The following is a 15521-nucleotide window of genomic DNA, read 5'->3' as shown; positions in this document are numbered from 1 at the left end:
CCACCTAGAAGGCACTTAAAACATCGAAACCTCGCCGATAAAAGCAAGGAGAGAACTACCTTTAACGTTAGGAGTATCTAGGCAGAGAGAAACTCTATACATCCGACAGCATCAATTTTAGAAAAGAGGAAGATCAATGTGTATTGAAATCTGAAGCTTGCCTCCGCTGTCGCCACAGATATAAAGGCAAAACGGTAAGTTCGCCTGTCCGCAACACTTGTCTCTCTGTATTGCTATAATCTGATTAGAAATGGGGAGAGTAACACTATAGTGAGAACATAGTCTACTTTTGGCAACTTGTTGGAACGTCAGCAATCTGGTTTATACAAGAATAAATAGGAACTTTCTAAATCACTATGTAGAAAATTGATACAATTTGCAGATAGACGAATTTTCTCCATGTTTACGTTAAGATGATTAAAAAAGAGCGATTTAGACAAATTATTTGTAGATTTATTAATTTTTAGTTACTCTTACACCAAACAAATAGTTAACGTTCCAACATTTTTCTAAAATTTCTTCCACTATTGCCTCGTCAGATATGAAGAACCTTTAAGAGAAAATTGCGAATTAGATTGTTATTGTTCATTCTTAATGTCCACTTCGTCCGTTATAACAAGTAATCCGTAAGGTATAATGCAGGGAAGCTCGTTTTACATACGATCCGTTCCTTTCCCTGTCCCACTCGCGGATGCAGAGACAGAAATATAACCGCTAGTATACCTCCATGTACGTTCTTGCTTTTTTATGGTTCTTACGTGAACCGTAACGTAGAGACAACAGCCGTTTTAACAGTCGATCTCGCAATCTTTCCTCCATATATTCTACACAGTTTTCAGAAAATCTTCTTGATACCATGGTATTAACTAATTCTACCGGTTAAACTTTTAGTGGCCTGTTTATGAACTGCTTCGGTCTCAAATCAAGTCCATACGGATCCCAACATTCTGAACAGTATACTAGTATAGGTGACCATTATCCTTACGTAATAAAGCTCTATCTGAATGAATGTTTACAGATGTTGATAAATTGAGCGGTCCTAACGAGCCTTATTTGGGAAATGTTTTATATTAAGCTTGAAGACTTCCAGAAGAAACTAGATTCGATGCGCAACAAGAGAGACGGTAGATTTCAAATTCACTTTCAGAGGACACATTACGCCCTTACTCCACAAGTCACAGCAGCAATGTCTCGTACAGGTATTTAGCCAGACACGTTTCTAAAATGGTATAGCTTAATATCAATGGGGAAAATAATTCCAATCCTTGTGTTCCATAATGGTTCGCCGGGACAAATAAGACAAATAACACGGTTATGATAGTGTTTAAATGTCCACCGAGATATGTATTTCCAGTACGTATGATACACTGTTGCATTTCTGACCCTTATCCAGAAAAAGTATTCGGGATGAGGATAATGAAAATCTTCAAGATTGCCAGACTAAGGCTCGCTGCGATTCTCCCTCTTCTTCAGAGACGTTGCTTTTTAATCACTTATGAAAAGGTAAAGATCTTATAGCTCGGATTCTAGCTGCAGCCGAAACACACAGATTTTCCACCTGGTTGTCTTCCGAATGCTGCAACACCAGATGTGTGTCGTAGAGAGTCACACAGAAGATAATCAGAATCTTATTATCATTGTTTCAGTTCTCTCACACAACACTGCTCAGTACGTTAGCAACTCACTCTTTTGCTCAGTAATGCTCTTTCTGTTTCGACTGGAGCATATTTATGGCCTAATTTATACTCAGGCTGGGACGTCGTCTATGAGCAGAATATGTGCTCTTAACTTAATTTCAGCGAAGCATGTGGAATATCGGATGATCCCTCCGAGGAATAGCCCGACATATTGGAAATGACAAAGCGCTGCGAATGCGCTGGGCCGGTAGCCCAAGAGAGAAGCACTTTCTCGATCTGGTTTCAGTTGACTCGTATACAAACTAATAGCAAGATCACGGCAACAGAGGAGCAACCATTGCTGCTTATATGGCATCCACAGCACTATTTACCACTCATGTTGCGCCCTAATGTCAAGTGGGACCATCCGATACCGTTTTCTGGAAGCTAGGCTGCAATCAAGGGGTCCACCCACCATGTTTCTTTCCTCGCATCATCAACCCGAGACGGCAGCCGTTACCCAAGTGGAAAACACAGCTGGAAGCACCATGTCTAAGATTATACGTAACGATGAAAGATTCTTCGTTGGAGTCAATGATGATCTACTATGAGTGCCGTGTCTATCAGCATGCGAACCATGTGAGTGGATCAGGAAGGCACGATCAGTCATAGAAACTGGAAATTTCTGGTAACTTCCTATGGGACCAAACTGATGAGGTCATCGGCCCCTACGCTTACACACTACGTAATCTAACTTGAACTAACTTACGCTAAGGACAACACACACATCCATGCCCGAGGGAGGACTCGAACCTCCGTCGGACAAGGAGAGGGGGGGGGGGGGAAGGGGGAGGGAAGCCGCGCGAACCGTGGCAGAACGCGCGGCGAACTGTCACAGTCTACCGTGGGTAATTACCTTTGATGTTTGTCGAGGGAATACTGAACTGTGTATAATTTACTCAGGGTGTCGTTCAGATCATTCTATTCCTGTAACATCCCGGAAATGTGCTCTCTAATTCATTTTTTGCCTAAGCTTAGCTGCCAAGTACAAAAAAAATTAAAGAAAACAAATGTTTAATATTAGAGCTTCCTATCCTCGTTCCATCAGTTTGTAACCATGGGTCAGTATCCTCTTCTGTAGTCCCAAAAGTTTTGCTGCTCTTTTGCTGAGCTAGTTGTCGCAGTGGTTGGAACATTGGACTTATATCCAGAACTAGCGGGATGCAAATCCCTGTCCAGCCAGTCTAGATTTTGCGTTTTCTCAGTTTACATAATTCACTTGTAGCGAAAGTAGGGATGGTTCCTTTGAAAAGGCCACAACTGATTTCTACCTTTTTTTTACTGTCCATGAGCTTGTGCTTGACATCAGACGACTTTCTCTGTACGTTAAACGCTGTACTTCCCTTCTTTACGCCGTCAAGTCAGGGCAAGAGCGCGTAAGTTAAACTTGTCAGAAATATTCACTCCAGTGGCATATTACGTCAAAGAGGGTAATATATGTCTCTGAATGTCAGTTCATCCAGATTGATGAGACAGAGACTATCTCACAGTTTTACTAGATGTAAGTCGTCTTTACAGTATCTTGTGTTGCAGGACCAGCTATAACACGAAACGAGACAGCAGATTTAGGGACGTCACGCAAAAGTTATGATAAATGTTAGGCCGCGCGGGGTAGCCGAGCGGTCTTGGGCGCCTTGTCACGTCCCGCGCGGCTCCCCCCGTCGGATGTTCGAGTCCTCCCTCGGGCATGGGTGTGTGTGTGTTGTCCTTAGCGTAAGTCAGTTTAAGTTAGATTACGTAGTGTGTAAGCTTAGGGACCTATGACCTCAGTTGTTTGGCCTCTTAAGACCTTACCACAAATTTCCAAAATAAATGCTAATAACAACGCTACTTTCTTGTTACACAATTTTTGCGCTTTGCAGTAAGAGGACTGTCTTAATGCTGTCGACATTTTTCTGTTCGCTATTGGGTCTAAAAAGCTTCGAATTTCAGATGCTGGCGCGGATTTTATCCAGCTTAAGACGTTCTCCCACACTTTCGTTTATCCATTTCTGTGTTGAAGTACAACACCGTCAAATTACTTTCATGCAGCTGTTTATGTCACATGAAAATACAGCACTGAGTGGTCGAAACCGTTCTCAAAACAGTTCTTTAAGTTAATTATCGGCCGCAATCACAAACAACTCTGCCGAGCGGTCTAGGGCGCTACAGTCATGGACTGTGCGGCTGATCCCGGCGGAGGTTCGAGTCCTCCATCGGGCATGGGTGTGTGTGTAGGTTAAGTAGTGTGTAAGCTTAGGGACTGATGACCTTAGCAGTTAAGTCCCATAAGATTTCACACACATTTTTGAACTAACAACTCTACTACCATAGAATGGTCACAACTTTTGTTTTTCCAAATGTCCAGTCAACCGTTTTTTATGGTATGAATTTATCTTGCCCATTTTCCTATGTCTGAAGTTACCTCCACATTTACATCTTCTAAATTTATTTCTCCTCTGAGGTTGCTGTTGTCTTTTCCCTCCGCTCCGACCTTCCTTGGCTGTACATAAGAAGAGGAAGGCTTGTTACAGAATTATAAGTCATTAAAGTAACTGAAAAAGTCTACTGAGACCGGTAGCCCAGAGGTTAGGAAACAATATGGTTGAAATTCCTCTTCGTCCATCCTACGATAGGCATATTTCGGTTCCCACAGATTAACTCAGGCGAATGCCGTTATGATACTTGTCCTACCGAGGTAGTACCCAGCCGATGATGATCAAACGTCGACGAGGCGTTAAATTTAAATCTTTCTTGGTTCAAAATAATTTATTATTCTGAACTCTTTCACTAAAAAAAGTTATTGGTTTATCCACAGCCTAATGTCGCTATTTCTTCTCATTGTTTCTTCGGTTACGATCCAGTGCGTCTTGGTGTTGCACTGAACAAGTAAAATCAGTGTTAGAGAAGGCGAGTAAAAGATTTGTAGAAGAGTTCTCGGAAAATGCAACGTATTTGTAAAGGAAGTTGCATACAGGGCTCTAGTGTGACCTATTCTAGGATACTGTTCCAGTGTTGAGAACCCTTAAGAAGTAGGCTGGATAGCGAACGAATTTAGAGATGGGCCGCTACGGTATTATCATGTCAATGCAGCCGATACGAAAGTGTTGCAAAAATACCAGTAGCGCTTGAGTGGAAATATTTTAGAGAATGATGTAGTTATAGCGAAACCACGTTGGGTAAATTAGGAGTACTTATAGAATGAAATTTTCACTCTGCGGTGGAGTGTGAGCTGATATGAAACTTCTGGCAGATTGAAACTGTGTGCCGGACCGAGACTCGAAATTGGGATCTTTGCCTCGGTAGGGCACTTGCATGCGATCTCGAATCTCGGTCCTGCATTCAGCTTTAATCTGCCAGGAAGTTTCATAGGAGAACATGCGTTCGAAGTAGACTGACTGACTAACGAACTAACACCACAGGCACTGACCGACCTCCATGTCGCCCCACGCCTATGGCGGCAATGAATGCGGTGTGGAGGGGCGTCGTGTCAGCACACCAGTTGTCTGTTTTCGTGAACTGGAGATGCTACTGCTCGGTCACGTAGCTCCTCATCTGGTCTCACGAGACTGACTGCATCGTGCTCCAGTCCTCCCATCAAGGAAAATCCCTGGCAGTACCGGGAATCGAAAACATGGCCTCCGCATGGCAGTCAGCGGTGGTGACCTCTTAGCTACGGAGGGCGGACATTCGAAGGAGGCTGTGCGGCCCTAATACTACCAAAATATTGCACAGGGGCATGAAAATAAGGTAAGAGAGGCTAGAAAACATACAAAGGCGTTTGGACAGTCATTTTCCCTCAGTGAATACGAGAATGGAATAGGGAAGATAATCGATAATATGGTTCGATGTATCGTCCACCACGCACTGTACAATGAATTGCGGAGTGTACGCATTGATGAGCCAAAACATTACGACCACATGCTTATAGCGTGCTGCTCCACCAATGGAACGCAGTACAGCAGCGAGTTTTAGGCTCCATTCAACGAGTCCTTTGTAGGTTTGCGGAGGTGTGCGGCACCAGATGGCTATGCACAGGTCATGTGGACGCGGATCTGGCGCCTGATAGCTTATCATATGCGTTCCATCGGGATTCGGATGAGGCCGAAACATCATTGTGAGTTCACTTTCACTCTCCTCAAACCATTGCAGCGTGATTCTGGCCTTGAAACGCGTATAGCTATGCTGTTGGAAAATGCCGTCGCTGTCGAGAAAGACATAAATTATGAATGTGTGCAGGTGGTCTGTAGTAATGTACACGTAGTCCAAAGAGGGCATGGTGCCTGCAATTACTACCACATGTCCCGTGGGACATAAATGGATGTCGCCCATAACACAATACTGGCCTGCATCGGCGGGGTGATGCGTGTTCAAAGCAATCATTCGCTCGTATGACGGATTAGCCGGACACGCTCATCGGGTTGTTGTAATTAGAAACACGATTCATTCGACTAGGCGACAAGTTTTAATGATCCACAGACCAAACTCGATAATTTCACTGATGCGAAGTCCTTTGGTCAACATAGTGCGCTGAATGGTGTGTTCCCAATAATATTACCTCATGATATTCACGCAAGTTCTCAACAGCAACAGTAATGATGCTGGTAGGTATTCATAGAATACTTATCATACTTAATTATTCTCTCATTCACAGTGGATTTTCCAGCACCGAGGACATCATACAAATATAACTGCTTAAAAAAATCTCAACACACTATTCCATCAACGAACTACATCGCCAGGCCACCCATTATATAACATTCCATACTTTGTCGAAGAATATACTGAAACACTCTCTTCCAGTGATCTTTATACTACCTGAAAGAAGATTCTTGATCTCAGACATGGATCTTTGACGTGCCTGCAGTTTCTTGTCTCCCCCGTAGTCCGCCTTCCAACTGGGCAAAATAAATTCTGCCGGTCTATACGTATAAGGAATTCTTTACTTATTTCTGGCTTTGAACTATATATTAATATGCGATGAATATGCTGATGTGGGAATAGAGTCGAAAAAGTATCTTCATTTTACGATCTCGTAATATTTCGTGACAGGCATGCTGTAATTAGGCAGGAAACTAAAAACGAGCATCACATTCAAACAGCTGGAGTTCTAGATCCACATCACTGCCCTCTTCCCAAGAAGTCTGTTATCTATTACGTTATGTTTGCACTTTGCTGTTACTCATTCGCCGAGATGCCTCGTCGTCGTGTGCATTGTGTGTTTCGTTGGCGTCCAACCATACTGACAGGAAAAAAAATGCAACACCAAGGAGTCTATGTCCGAGAGATGATGTCTATGCAAATTTCACATTAGCTGCATAAGAGTGGCGCTAATAGCGCCACTATGAGGAAATAAATCAGGTTTGCTTTAAGTACAGTTACCTTTGAGACTGGATGTGGCGAGTCAATGTTCGTGAAGAAAGCCTCTAAGGCGACAAAAAAGCTATTATCAATACTTTACTGAGCCTGAACGAGATCGTATGAAAGTCTACGAGAGGCTGGATTTCCTTCTGCAGTACAGCAGAAATACCCGGCAGGAATGTAGCCATCGCACATGATTGCTGCCAGCGGCGGTCACGAGAATATCCGGGGCTACGGTCGGTCACGTGGCACTACCGAGAGGGGAGAGCACCATTGTTTCGCGTATGGCTCTGGCGTATCGTACTGCGTCTACAGCAACAGTGTGAGCAGCAGTTGGCACCACAGTGACACGATAGTTACAAATCGGTTACTTCGAGTACAGCTCCGAGCCAGACGCCCTATAGCGTGCATTCCACTGACGTCAAACCACCGCCATTTGCGTCTTCAATGGTTTCAAGCGAGAGCTCATAGGAAGGCAGGGTGGAGGTTCAAAAATGGCTCTGAGCACTGTGGGACTTATCATCTGAGGTCATCAGTCCCCTAGAACTTAGAACTACTTAAACCTAACTAACCTAAGGACATCACACACATCCATGCAAGATTCGAACCTGCGACCGTAGTGGTCGCGCGGTTCCAGACTGAAGCGCCTAGAACCGCTCGGCCACTCCGGCCATTTCAGGGTGGAGGTCTGTTGTGTTTTCTGATGAACGCTGATTCTGACTCGGTGCCAGTGATGGCTGTGTGTTGATTAGAAGGAGGCTAGTTGCAGATCTGCAACCAACCTTCCAGCGTATTAAACACATTGGGCCTACAGCAGGAGTTATAGTCTGGGGTGCGATTTCGTATGACAGCAGGAGCACTCTCGTGGCTATCTCACGCATCCTGACTTGACATTGGAGCATCAGTCTGGTGGTTCTACCAGTTGATCTTCTATTCATGAACAGCATTTCAGGGGTGTTTTCCAACAGGATAACGATCGCCCACATACCGCTGTTGTAATCCAACTTGCTCTACAGCGTGTTGAATGTTGCCTTGGCCTGCTCGATCACCATAGCTGTCTTGTATCCAGCACTTGGTGGCACATCATCAGACGAAACCTCCAGCGTCATCCACAATCAACGTTAACCGTTCGTGTATTGAACGACCAAGTGCAACTGGCATGGAACTCCATCCCAGAAACGGACATCCGGCATTGCTACAACAGAATGAGATTTTCACTCCGCAGAGGAGTGTGCTCTGATTTGAAACTTCCTGGCAGATTAAAACTGTGTGCCGGACCGAGACTCGAACTCGGGACCTTTGCCTTGCGTGGGCAAGTGCTCTATCATCTGAACTACACAAGCACGACTCACGCCCCGTCCTCGCAGCTTTACTTCTGTCAGTACCTCGTCTCCTACCTTCCAAACTTTACAGAAGCTCTCCTGCGAGCCTTGCTGAACTAGCACTCCTGAAAGAAAGGATATTGTAAGTAAAGCTGTGACGACGGGGCGTGAGTCGTGCTTGGGTATGTCAGATGGTAGAGCACGTGCCCGCGAAAGGCAAAGGTCCCGAGTTCGAGTCTCGGTCCGGCACACAGTTTTAATCTGCCACGAAGTTTCACTGGTACAACACTATGCATGACCGCGGTTATTAATCAACGAGCATTTCACAATTTCAATGACTTCTCTTGCGGTTACATTAACTTGTGACCTTGCAATGTTAATCACTTAAATATGTTACCTAGACTCTACGTTAATTATTCTTTGGTGTTGCAATTCTATCCCTCAGTGTTTTTAAAAACTGTTTCATATGTGGAGACAATATATTACGAATGTTGATACCGCTAGGATTATTGATATACTACTTGGTCCATCAGTGTTTCGTGGAGGCTGTGATGATTTTGAATTGACTGATGTTGATTTTCAAGCAGGTCAAGGGTCTCCTGCTGTCGCTGTCGTTCGTGTTGATTCTGCATTACGTTCATCGGCTATTAGTCTGGAAAGTTTTCCACCTCTTGACTGGCATCAGCATTATACTGTCCTCAGATCTGCCACAGAGTGCCTCAAATCCTGCCTCACAAAGAGGGCAAGCGTCCGACCTCCACGTTCTGTGCTAGTACGTGGACGTCCAGCACCTTGTCACCTACTCGTGGTCTGACCCTCCTTCAACCACTTTCCGTAGAAATTTGCTTATGAAGAACCAACTAATATCGCCGTTTCCGAGATGCTCGTTCGCAGGCGAAAAGTCGTAACAGTCTGCTCGTTTCAAAGTCGCATACGTTTGTGGATTTCCCCTCTTGTGGCTCGTATCTTCGCTGGATGATTCCCCATTCGTCTCTGCTGCTGTTGTAGGCTAAAACTTCCTTACCCCGTCACGCGCCCTCAGCTACAAAACGTATACTACTGGCCATTAAAATTGCTACATCACGAAGATGACGTGCTACAGACGCGAAATTTAACCGGCAGGGAGAAGATGCTGTGATATGCAAATGATTAGCTTTTCAGAGCATTCACACAAGGTTGGCGCCGGTGGTGACTCCTACAACTTGCTGACATGAGGGAAGTTTCCAACCGATTTCTCATACACAAACAGCAGTTGACCGGCGTTGCCTGGTGAAACGTTGTTGTGATGCCTCGTCTAAGGAGGAGAAATGCGTACCTTCACGTTTCTAACTTTGATAAAGTTCGGATTGTAGCCTATCGCGATTGCGGATTATTTTATTGAGATATTGCTGCTCGCGTTGGTCGAGATCCAATGACTGTTAGCAGAATATGGAATCGGTGGGTTCAGGAGAGTAATACGGAACGCCGTGAGCCCAACGGCCTCGTATCACTAGCAGTCGAGATGACAGGCATCTTATCCACATGGCTGTAACGGATCGTGCAGCTTGGAGACCATGGCTGCGGTTAGCCTTGACGCTGCATCACAGACAGGAGCGCTCAACGATGAACCTGGGTGCACGAATAGCAAAACTTCATTTTTTCGGATGAATCCAGGTTCTGTTCACCGCATCATGATGGTCACATCCGTGTTTCGCGACATCGCGGTGAACGCACATTGGAAGCGTGTATTCGTCATCGCCATACTGGCGTTTCACCCGGCGTGATGGTATGGGGTGCCATTGGTTACACGTCTCGGTCACCTCTTGTTCGTACTGACGGCACTTTGAACAGTGGACGTTACATTTCAGATGTGTTACGACCAGTGGCTCTACCCTTCATTCGATCCCTGAGAAACCCTACATTTCAGCAGGGTAATGCACGACCGCATGTTGCAGATCCTGTACGGGCCTCTCTGGATGCAGAAAATGTTCGACTGCTGCCCTGGCCAGCAAATTCTCCAGATCTCTCACTAACTGAAAACGTCTGGTCAATGGTCGCCGATCAACTGGCTCGTTACAATACGCCAGTCACTAATCTTAATGAAATGTGGTATGGTGTTGAAGCTGCATTGCCAGCTGTACCTGTACACGCCATCCAAGCTCTGTTTGACTCAATGCCCAGGCGTATCAAGCCCGTTATTACGGCCAGAGGTGGTTGTTCTGGGTACTGATTTCTCAGGATCTATGCACCCAAATTGCGTGAAAATGTAATCACATGTCAGTTCTAGTATAACATATTTGTCCAATGAATACCCGTTTATCATCTGCATTTCTTCTTTGTGTAGCAATTTTATTGGCCCGTAGTGTACCTTTCAATCTTCCACTGGGCTGCGATCCTAATGTTTTGTATCATCTATACATACAATTTCCAGGTCTTGTTTTGCAACTAACCAGCTCCTTCAAGGTTGTCGCGATGCGATAATGTAGAATTTTTTGCTAGGCAGTAGCACTCAATATTTTCTGATTGTTGTCTAATGATTCGTGCTTTTATTTCCGTCATTTACTTTTCGTAATTTACAGTTGGAAAATTATTAAAGTTACTTTCTCAAGAAGACGAGAGCATATCGAGAGTTCTTCGAGATGTCTTGTAACCGTCGCGGAGAAGTACCATCGTTCGTTGAACGTATTCTCGAGTCTGGCTGCTTCGCATGGGCATTGAACTGCGCGCGGCAACAAGAGAAGAGCCCCTCGCGAACCGCCCCGGAGGTATTTAAAGCCGGAGCGCGAATTCTTGGCATGGCGCGGCGCGCGCCGCGCACACAAAAGCAGTCAGCTGTCGTTTACCAGGGACAGCCGTGAGAAGTTGTGCGCGGCGTGGCGCCACCGAAACTCCGGCACCGAGTTCACACTCTCACGTCCAGCCCGACACGCGTCGCTGGAGACAAACTGAGGGCGCCAGTGGTGGCGCCGGTGATTTAAACGGCCGGGTCCGTCTCTTCATAAATAGCTCACTTTTCAAATGGATCTCTTTACGGAGCCTCGGAGCTTTGCCAGGGTGACTTGTAGTGTTTCTCCTGTTTTGTTTTGGGCCTATTTTCTATTCCAGGAACAGGGTTGTTAATTGCCTCAGCTTAGTCCTACTCCAGAGGAATTAAACGGCCAGTGTCTTGTCCTCGTCCAGCTCTCCAGCTCGCTGTGAGAGTCCGTCAGTCATATAGTGAGGTATCACCTTATCCATTTAAATTTACTTAATTATCCCTGAGGTCATCATACAATGGAAGGTACGTGGCAGACCAGTCTTAATTATTTCCCTTCCTATTTCATTCTTGGATAGTGTGTGGGGAGGAAGACCGTGCTTTCAATCCTGAAGAGCAACGAACTTCTGTAACGGTACCAACGTGATCCTTAAACGATGAAGATTTTCAGCATAGAAATACATTCTATGGCTCTGTTTTCGATACCATTTGTTGCGATGCACATAACGACTTGGTTGTGCTTTCTTTCGTTAGTCCTACTCCAGAGGCAGTCTTTGACGCTCTTCTGTGGAAAAAAAAAAAAACAAAGCTGAGACCTACAAATATTATGCAGTTCTTCTTTGAACATTTAGTATCTATTCAGTCAATTGTATTTGGTGAAAATCCCAGTGTGATCAAGTTTAAGTCTCCAGAGAGATCTATTTTATTCCTTTTTCACAGATGACCTACTACCTCAGATTTCGTCCGCTGACTTAAGAGTCTAAAGCTTCCTTTCCCCACTAACAATACTTGCGAAGTGCTTCCACCTTATATTTCTTCGACCTGTCACTGCGAAGTATATTACTTGTGTGACTGACTTCCGTGGTTTATCACGAGTTCTGCAGTGTATCACAACCAGATCTTTTAATTTACTTATTGATGTTCAGGTGCGAATCTTTGTTATAAACATTAACATTCTGTACGTCTTCTTAGAGTACCACCGGGCGAGGTGGCGCAGTAGTTAACTTACTGAGGACGACGATTCAGATCACCTTCCGGCAATCCAGATTTGGGTTTTCTGTGACTTCCCTACATCGCTCCACACAAAAGTCGGGGTGGTTCCTTTGAAAAGGACGCGGCCGATTTCCTTTCGTAATGCAAGCTTGTGCTCCGTCTCTAATGATCACGCTGTCGACGGGATATTAAACTCTAGTCTTCCTTTTTCCTTCTTATTGCAGAATCTAGGAATTTTTACGTATAACATTGTCCGAGGGTTACTGACCTTATAAACTACATCATTTCTTTGTATGATGGCTAGGAAATCATCTATTCTTCCTCATTCTACACCAGACGCTGAATTTGCTACGACCTGCGTCCTCGTCCATGAAAATTTGCCCAATTCTATCTACTGCTAACTTTTCAGTTCAATATTAGTTTTAAAGCAGTAGTGACACCTCGAAACATGGGGTAGTATTGTTTTCCCACTATGCGGAGGCACCTAACGGATCACCCACAGTCACAAATTACAGCTATCCCTTACGTGGGTGTGACGAAGAGGTTAGTTTCCCGTGAAAACTGAGTTCTGCCAGTACGACAGTTGTAGCAACTTCATAAAAAATTTAATTTGAGATGTTGGACGATTGGATCCATCAGCATATCTTATCTTAAGTGCCTCATAACTCATCATGCATCAAAATTTACACTGAGTGTGGATCTGTCAATAAGACCATCTCGTCGATAACAGCTAGTTCTTCCTAGTTGTTATCTAGCACAAAGAAAATTGATGTCAGTTATTGGGAGGAGAAAGATTTAGCACGATGGAACTTAGACCTAAGAGGTGATCGAGTACGGATGGCATGTCCTGTGCCACACATATTCTGCGGATACAATACGTGAAGGAATTACGTGATTTTATAGATATTTTGTTACAGATTTGAGAAAATACTCGTTCGCGATGCAGGTCCTACAGTTATCCTCTCGTCATTGTGGTTATACGAAGACAGAAATACCATATTACAGTCCTAATGACTCCATCAGTGACAAAAAGTTGCGGCAGTTGCATGATTAGAATATTAGGAAAGTAAAAGAAGGAGAGATGTTCCGTTGAAATTGATGTCATTCGAATTAGTAGTGAAGTTTTGGAAGAAGAAATAGGCATTGGACAATGAATCTTATCGGCATTCATCCAAATAATTTGAATCAGGAGGTCGAATAGGGATCTTAAGGTAGCTCTTCGTGAATACGACTGATAGTTCTTATCGCTGTGCTTCCCCACTTGCTGTACGCCATTATTATTAAGAGCTGGAACGACTCTGTAACACAGCTTCCGCAACATTTTATATGAGAACTTGTCGATCTTAGAAAGTGAAGTCTAGTAACTAGTTACTGCATCCTGGCTTCAGGGATATCTTATGTCTCTTAGTTACTTAAGAAACTCTAGTCTGAATTTCTGATCGCTTCGTATTAATATTTAATCATCTTCATGAGTGACTGTAGTAGGTAGTTTACGATTGCCTTGAAAGCATCTATCACGGCTGCCTCAATTCCTCCCAGTACACGTCAACTGAGGTACAAGGTTCACCAAAGGAGTACTATTGGGGGAGAAAAATGAAAAGTAATCTTCCTAGTAGGATGACATTTCAGAAAAAAACTTGTAAAGACGCTTAAGAATAAAAGTGTCACGTAGGTTCTCGCTCTGGTTTCAATTAGGTCTACAAGCAAATATTTATAGAGTGCCCTTGAATTTTTTATTGACGAAGGTCACACATGCTTTTCTGCAAGCAGAAGGGAAAGGCGTTTCTAGTGTTCCAACAGGATTGCTGATATCTAACATCAGTGTGGCCAGAAGTAAATAATTGTTCTGGAGACAGGTTCTAGCAGAAGCCTGAACAGCTTATCATATAAGAATACTGCCTCCAAATCATAAGGATACTCGATAGTGTACTGTCCTCGCACAATGTTTTAAATGTTTCGGGGGTAGGTCGACTGAAAATCCCGACTTCTCGCATACTCTGGTCGATTAACTCCCGCACGTGCTTCATGAAATATTGTCATGTGAATGAAATCGGAAATTTAGTCCATCCGCGGCCAAAGAGTACTATCACTCAGCTGCGCTGTCTTCTGGAACAAGAACTGTTGCAAAATTGTACGGGAGAGTTGAAACGTACAGGGTTGTCAATAGCCGAAGACAGCAACCTCAGCATCTGACTACAGCGTATTCGTTGTTCGGATAACGTGTCGAGAGATCCCTCCACAACAGCGGAGTAATGTTGTATCGGCGCGTTAATACAGACGACGCAGGCGTTACGAGGCGGTGGAAAGAGACGTGTGTTAGGCGCGGCTGGAGCTAGCGCGCGGCGTGGCCGCCACGTGGACTCACCGGAAGGGGTGCAGCAGGTCCTGTCGCGGCCGCGGTCGCTGCAGGTGTTGCTGTCTGCCGGCGGCGCCGCGACGCCGCGCGACGCAGCCGCCGACCGCCGCCCGGAAGCCGGCGGAAGCTGTCGAGCGCGCCCGAACTGTCGCCGCCCTCCGCTGTCGCTGTCACCAGCGACGTGAGGCTAGGCTGACGACTGCTCACTTCTCTCGGCATGACATCCAGTGGACGTAAGCTAGGGATTGGGAAGTTCTTTTGCTTAGAGGCGTACCATTGCAGCACAAAGTACACGGAACAAGAATGCATCAATAGAATTATCTTGGACACATCTGTCAGGTTGTTCCCTATTTCTAGCTCAATGATGTACATAGCCTTTATTCCGAGCGACAATATTCGGAACGAAACATACACTACTGGCCATTAAAACTGCTACACAAAGAAGAAATGCAGATGATAAACGGGTATTCATTGGACAAATATGTTACACTAGAACTGACATGTGATTACATTTTCACGCAATTTGGGTGCATAGATCCTGAGAAATCAGTACCCAGAACAACCACCTCTGGCCGTAATAACGGGCTTGATACGTCTGGGCATTGAGTCAAACAGAGCTTGGATGGCGTGTACAGGTACAGCTGCCAATGCAGCTTCAACACCATACCATAGTTCATCAAGAGTAGTGACTGGCGTATTGTGACGAGCCAGTTGCTCGGCGACCATTGACCAGACGTTTTCAGTTGGTGAGAGATCTGGAGAATTTGCTGGCCAGGGCAGCAGTCGAACATTTTCTGCATTCAGAAAGGCCCGTACAGGACCTGCATGATGCGGTCGTGCATTATCCTGCTGAAATGTAGGGTTTCTCAGGGATCGAATGA

At 44.9% G+C, this 15521-nt stretch overlaps 1 protein-coding gene across 6 annotated transcripts in view; it reads right to left on the bottom strand.

Moving 5' to 3' along the window:
- The window catches only part of LOC126247140 (synaptopodin-2), a 420967-nt gene extending 406210 nt beyond the window's left edge, over positions 1 to 14757 (bottom strand). For 2 of the 6 annotated variants that reach the window (XM_049948459.1, XM_049948460.1), the window contains exon 1: positions 14650 to 14757. The gene's annotated coding sequence lies outside the window, so the exon portion shown is untranslated. Of the gene's footprint in view, positions 1 to 11160; positions 11260 to 14649 lie in introns of those variants that run through there. The other 4 variants (XM_049948464.1, XM_049948463.1, XM_049948461.1 and 1 more) reach the window with 2 other exon arrangements.
- Positions 14758 to 15521: the final 764 nt, after the last annotated feature.

This window comes from Schistocerca nitens, chromosome 1, assembly GCF_023898315.1.
Source record: "Schistocerca nitens isolate TAMUIC-IGC-003100 chromosome 1, iqSchNite1.1, whole genome shotgun sequence".
NCBI classification, from domain to species: Eukaryota; Metazoa; Arthropoda; class Insecta; order Orthoptera; family Acrididae; genus Schistocerca; species Schistocerca nitens.
Note: the sequence above shows the minus strand (reverse complement) of the source record. Positions and strands in the feature narration are given on the sequence as shown.